This window comes from Amphiura filiformis, unplaced genomic scaffold (genome assembly GCF_039555335.1).
Source record: "Amphiura filiformis unplaced genomic scaffold, Afil_fr2py scaffold_171, whole genome shotgun sequence".
In the NCBI taxonomy this organism is placed as follows: Eukaryota; Metazoa; Echinodermata; class Ophiuroidea; order Amphilepidida; family Amphiuridae; genus Amphiura; species Amphiura filiformis.
In genome coordinates, this window is record NW_027305635.1 from 93,578 (window position 1) to 100,614 (window position 7,037).

The 7,037-nt window shown below is 36.8% G+C and overlaps 1 long non-coding RNA gene across 1 annotated transcript; it reads right to left on the bottom strand.

Moving 5' to 3' along the window:
• LOC140145204 (uncharacterized) lies at positions 1–6,072 on the bottom strand. The gene is made up of 3 exons (XR_011858001.1): positions 5,954–6,072; positions 1,173–1,276; positions 1–111 (listed from the first exon to the last, which is right to left on the bottom strand). It is a non-coding gene; the product is annotated as an uncharacterized lncRNA (long non-coding RNA).
• Between the last annotated feature and the right edge of the window lie 965 nt (positions 6,073–7,037).

Below are 7,037 nucleotides of genomic sequence, written 5' to 3' on the forward strand. Positions count from 1 at the left end.
TTGTGATTTTTAGGGCATCAGAGCGTGGTGGCAAGCAGCCATCTTGTTCGTGGTCTTGAGTGGGATTTCCGGTTTCCAAATAGGTCTGTTGAAAAGCAGTCTCCTCATTACCTGTTAAAAGACATTACTTTCTATTAAAATGTTGTTCTATGCCAATTACCAAGAACTATGCTATAGACAATTTCACGTGCATAGTTTACAGCTGTCTACCGAGAAATTTGCTGACTCAACCATATTCTGGTTGAATAATACTTGTAATATATGTCACCTTTTACCGACAGTCAACATTTACAAATTATCCGAGGCCAATGTTACGTTCTACCAATTGAAACTGACCGTATAAGGACATGGGAACGATTCCTTTAGGAACTACAGTTTGAAGACGATTTGCTTAAACCGTTATTGGTTGTAGAAAGGGTATGTTTCTAAAATGTTAAGTCACCGAAAAGGTTGCACAAAATTCCTTACTGTTTTAGTGGTTAGAAAGTGGTCGCATAGATAGAGTTAGAGGAATATATAATAGTCTAAGATCAGTTAAATTTGCTTTTTTTTTCTGTAAAATAGGAATACTACACTTATATTTTGTCATCTCATCTGCGTCTTCCCTGCATATGAGTGGTATGTTCCCTTTATTTTTGAACGGGTCAATATTGGCCAATATCAGTAAAGTGTTTAAAAAGATGTGAACCTTCCCTTGGTCTTCTTTCCTTTTACCATTATGCGTCTTGCCAGCGCGTACCCAAATCTCCATGGCAATGTGAACTCAATTTCAATCATTTCGGATTCATATTTTTAGGGCCATGTATTTGGCCCAGAGTCTTAGTAAGCTCATTAGGGAATGTACGTACCCCGGGTGAGGTGAAAAATACTCTGCCACAAATTGCTTCCCCTACTTCTTGCTGTGCCAAAACAATCCCCCTCCCTCCTCTTCTACGAGCCAAAAATCTTTTCCCGCATTTTACACATGCCATATTTTGCCGAACTCAAATTTCAAACCTTAAATGGTCCAATCATGTGACGCGAGCAGGTCATTTCATATTTGACGTTTTTCTATACTGTTGTAGGGCGTAATATGGTGCCCCAACATCTGTGCCCAAAATCGCACGTCTTCTCTTTAAATCTGCAAAAAAATATTTCATGATTCATATTCAGTAATGCATCATATGACCAACCTGTGTTTGCCATGCTGTTTAAGTCGTTTTTGCAGCCAGTTTCATTGCTAGCACGAGGTGGTGGATTACTAGCCATGTGTATATCAAGTTGCAACTTCGATAACCTGAGTAAAAACAAGTACAAAAGTTCCAGAAGTTAAGATCGCAATGTTTATGGAAATCGTTTGTAAGTTTTCGCAAATTAAAGCCTTGGAATCAATGAGCTGACTTAAAATCCATTTTCGTTATAGGTTTACGCATAAAATGTTGAACGTTAGAATTTCCAAATTTTGCGAGGAAAAGGTACTTTATAATGTTATAGCTAATAGTATAACGTTAAATAAATAAACATAGGGGTTGTAATCACCTTTGTTCTTCGTGCTACACAACTTGGCTCGGTAGGACAAGGATTAATGTCTCATTTCTTTGGTTCCCTCAGCGTGACGAGCGATGTCATTAAACTGCCCCCATGTTATAAATCATAATTCTTAGAAAACATTGCAAGAAATTGAAAAATGCCAGTGAGATTTTGAAACCTTACTTCAAATCCTCACTTTAAAACGTTGGGTTTTTACTTTATGTATTAAAGGTTTTTACTTTTTTTTCTTTCTTTCTTTCTTTCTTTCTTTCTTTCTTTCTTTCTTTCTTTCTTTCTTTCTTTCTTTCTTTCTTTCTTTCTTTCTTTCTTTCTTTCTTTCTTTCTTTCTTTCTTTCTTTCTTTCTTTCTTTCTTTCTTTCTTTCTATATTTCTATATTTAGTTTTTGGGAGTCTATTGTTTTGAAACTCAAACGCAAGGGATTAAGTGAGTTGTTCTGTAATTTGAATTGTTGCGTTTGGGGCATCAATGCATATGATTTCAATAGGGGTGGGTGGTAATAATAGATGCTGTCAATTACACTCATGTCTATCAATACAGGCTAGATAAATCAATCAATCATATGGAACATCGGTGCTTCAAGTGGTCATGTGACTTGTAACTCATGTCTCTTATCGTAATAATTAGATTTTGCTAAGTAGGATAGGCCTAAACAGGTCCGAACGCAAATTTGATGGCACACTTGTCCATATTGTTGTGACGTTCTCTCTCCATTATGCCACCCCTCTCTTTTCTCGCTTTCTTCTCTTTCTCTCTCCCAACTCTCCCACTCAGTTCAGACAGTGTTACTGGGTTTTTTATCTTCATGTTTCTTTGTCATCTTTTGAATTATCACTGTTATGTTTTCTTTGTTTGTTTGTTTGTTTGTTTGTTTTTAATGACTGAAAAACAATAAGCTTCTAGCCATCCAGGTAGAAGCAATTTTCAGATTAGCAATAGAAATATTGCTAAACGAATAAATCAAATCAGTCAGTTTCGCTCGAACGCAATTCCGTTTTATTGCATATTACCAAACACGCGAGTTTTAAGCTGTATTTGAGCGACATCAATTTTACCGTTTCGTCTCCGTAGATATTTTTGCGTGGCCCTTCGATTAGGCTATTATATATAGTCGAAATATTTCCGTTATAATACGATCTCACTAACAAAGACTTTCGTGGGTTTGTAGAAAAAGTTTGGGATATGAATGGGGAAAATGTAAACCACAGTTTTACAAAGTACACCTTAACCCTATACTAGAACTACTGAGCCATATTTTTTTTTAACACGGACCATGAAGGGGGGGGGGGATATTTGGTACCAATGAATATCTATGGGTCTCCTGTACAGTTTCTCCAAAATAGATAAGGAAATGACTATTTTAACCTAACTAACAAGTAAAAGACAAGCTCTTGGAATAATTTTACAAGAGCGAAATGAAAATCGTGGATTTTACTGTAGAAACCAATGGTGGGTTTCACCCTCCTGGGCATTTTTGATGGCCGGCCCTATCTCCAGGTAAGACATGCACCCCCTTCGATTTAATAATGAAGATGAGAGTCTAGATGTGAAAAGATTATAATCTCTGTTCATTGTTAATTTAATTTCTTTATTTAAATATCTCCATTTTACAGGAGATATTCGCTTAAAAATGAGCATTTACGGCCGTTTCCATGGAAAGCTTCTCTGTCGATGACCACTAGGTGGCTGAAAGAAGCCATCTGGATACGCCGAAAAGGCAAATACACTCTCAACAAGGACGAGGGGGCCTACTCACTCAACAACACTATTAACCAACTCATTATGCCCTCTATAGCGGTTCCTGTTGGCTGTAAAAGGAAGCGGATTAGTTGCCAGTCTGATGAAACCACTAGTGTAGTGGTGAAACGTCACTAAAAATGTGAGTTTAACATCTTCATTTATTTTGGATTTGCATAAAATGAACAATGTTAACAAACGTGTTATGTTTGCCTTTTTTGATTTAATCATCCATCTCAGTAAATTGATTCACTTTCCAAGATGCATATGTAAAATTTCAAAACATTTCCCCAAAGTCACCAAAAAATGGCATTTTTACTCATTTTTACCCGGCAAAATAAGTTATATTATTTTACCATATAAATGGGTCCTGCTGTGGCTTTTGTGTTACGAAATAAATCCGTGTCGAACAATCTAACTTCCTAAAAATGGTTGTCATTTCAAAATTACTAAAAATAGCCAAATTTAGCAAGATATTAATTGTGTTTATTAATTTATTTTATGAAAAAGGAAAAACGTCAAGTTCAAACTTTAAAGTTCTTTTATTCGAAACAGCGATTTTCAAGTTAGATCATTTAACCAAATCAGGGCCGCCTTCTCCAATATACCGCGCTATGTGCTGCCATATTCATGTTACCCTTGTCCAACAGGCATGAACCACGCTATACAAGTGCTGCCCTAAACTTGTGTTACCCTAGTCCAATATACCACCTATACGTGGGCTGCCTTTAAAACAATGTGCCACCCTTGTCCAATATACCAATGCTATACATGTGCTACCCTTACAAAGTTTGTGCTACCCTTGTCCAATATACTACGCTATATATAATGCATGTGCTAGCCTTAATATAAATGGTGTGCTGCCCTAGTCCAATATGGTACGCAATTCATGTGCTGCCCTTAAAACAATGTACTGCCCTTGTCTACTATACCAAGCTATACCTGTGCCATCCTAAAGTTGTGCTACTATATTCCAATATACCACGCTATACATGTACTGCCCTTTAAACAATTGCAATATCCTTGTTCAATGACCACGCTATACATTGTGCTACCCTTAAAAATGCGCTACACGTTTCCAATATACCGCGCTATACACGCGCTGCCCCTAAAAACTGTGTGCTGCCCTTGTCTAATATATACTAAGCTATACATGTGCTGCCTTAAATAGTTTGTGCTATCCTTGTCGAATATACCACGTAATACATGTGTTGAAGCCTTGTCCAATGTCCAATATATTGCACTATAAAGAGTGTATCATAATTTACAGAACAAAAATGCCACTATAATTAGTATGAGGTATTTGGTCAAATTGCTCTAGTTGATAGCTGAATCAACATCTTGCCCTGCCACAACTGTAAAATCGCTATTGTGTGACCATTAATAATGACTTAGTGACAATTTCTGTGAGCTGTGTAAAAATGCAGTTGCGCAAAAGTCAATTAAAATAACACGAAAATCACAGTTTCTCGACTTTCTTTCCTGTAATTGACAGAACGCCTTGTAGAATTGTTTGACAAAAAAAGACATGTGATTGCTTTGCAGCACTAAGATCTCCTGACCGCACACCTCAAGTTTCTATTCGCGGGGCTATCTAAAAATAAAGGGTTTCCAAAATGTTTGTTCGGGAATGTACCACACAGACTTACCGACTTTCTCTATACCTACTTTTTGCTGTTATTGCTACCCATCAGTATACCAAATTTTCAAAACAAAGTATCCAAATTTGCCCTATGTATGCGCTTTTAAGGATCATTTGCGAATTGGCGCATTGGTCTCCACCCATCAATATACTAAATCGCTAAAAATGTATCCCAAAACGATGGCACATACCCGTATACCTTCAACCATGGAGACTCCTCGGGCCGGGCCCATCACATGAAAAGTAGAAACGAAATACTATCTGGAATAATTTTGGATATTTATTTTTTTCAATAAACTTAAAACAATATTTTCTAATGATTTAGACGTAAATGTAAAAATAGGGACTATATTGTTTCTATTATTATAATATAACTTTACACTTATTATATTTCTATGGACATCTAAAACCTGCTTGAGTCCGGAGTAAACTTGGACTGGTAAGGGGAATGCGTATCACCTGCCAATTGGCCATCATTGATGGGTGACAGAGATCCAATTTGTATGTGAAAATATTGCTTATAGAACTGTTATCATCGGGGAACTACCATGGATAAACACCCAGTTGGCCCGTATAAGCACACACGCTTGGGTCCGTGGAGGATCCAAAATACCAGACCCCTTCGAAATGCATAAGTCATGCTAAGAAGGTCCATAAATTTATACAGGCCTGACACAACAATCAAATGACAATTTTGCTTTAATTGGTCGAAAGATAAGAAATATTCCATGCTCTTATCTTTATACTTTGTTTGCTCCTATTCTGCTCTCTTTCACGTTTCACTTATGCCTCTTCTATTTTTCTCCTTTTCTCATTTTTGCTCAACAGATATGATAATACCAAATCAGCAAAGCGAATAGGCTTACAAAGAGGCTATTAACGCTACAGACTACTTGTAGACTATTAACAGTAACTGAGGGGATCAGATGTTTAAAAAAAAGGTTGTTCACTGCTATATCTGCTATCCAAATCATGACATTAAACAATAACTACCATGGTTATATTCTTACGTAAACATTAAAATTATAGAAATAAGTTTCACGAACCAGTTTTAAATTATAGAGTCCGTAAATGTCCTGGTAAAGTCAAACTTTTAAACTCCGCTGTCTCCGAGTCCGCACATCTGCATCTGCATTGCCCACAGATCCTGGAGACAAATATTACTCTCTGGATGTCGTGCACCAAGGTGTGGCGAATGCTGAAAGCTAAATTTTGTAATGATGTTTGTTTGCTGTGCCGGAAGTAGAATTTATCGGTTAGGCGCATAGTCAGTGTGAATGTATCTATATTTATATCATGTGTTATATCTGTGTTGAAATGGGAATTAAAGTTGGACTGGTAAGGGGAATGCATATCACCTGCCAATGCGCCATCATTGATGGGTGACAGAGATGCAGACCACTCACAACAATCAAAAAACAATTTTGCTTTAATTGGTCGAGAGATAAGAAATATTCCATGCGCTTATCTTTATACTTTGTTTGCTCCTATTCTGCTCTCTTTCCCGTTTCACTTATTCCTCTTCTATTGTTTTCTCCTTTTCTCATTTTTGCCCGGCAGCACAAACGAGCCGTAAATTCCCTAAATTGTATTCTGAGTTATGGTGTAAAATGTGTACGAAGGTCATATTCATCAGTAACTTAAGCTGGCCCGACATCCGTCTCATTTCGATAGTCAAAAACTAATCAATAATCCTATTGTTGAAGTGGATAATAAGCTTCTACCTTAGATGGCTATAGAACTTTTAATAGCTCTGGTCTTTGTTTGCTTATATTGCTAAATCCTGTTCAAGTGGTGGGTTACCAGGCATTGTATTTTGTACAGGTATGCATAACCAACAATTAACAATGAGAGAACTTTCTTAAACCTCGTTGACTTGGGGATGATTTGAAATGACCGCCAATTATGACTGTTTGATACTTATTGCCAACAATGTGGAAAAAGAGGCACATGTAAAAACGCAAAAAGCTATAATTTTGTTAAAGGAGCAAAGTTTAACAAATCATAACCCCGCTTCTGGATATCGTTTGAAGTCAAATGATATACTATTTTTAAGTTTATGATGTTTATTGTTTAAACACGAAATAAAACAAAATTGACCGGGGGAGGAATTTACGGCTCATTCGCCGT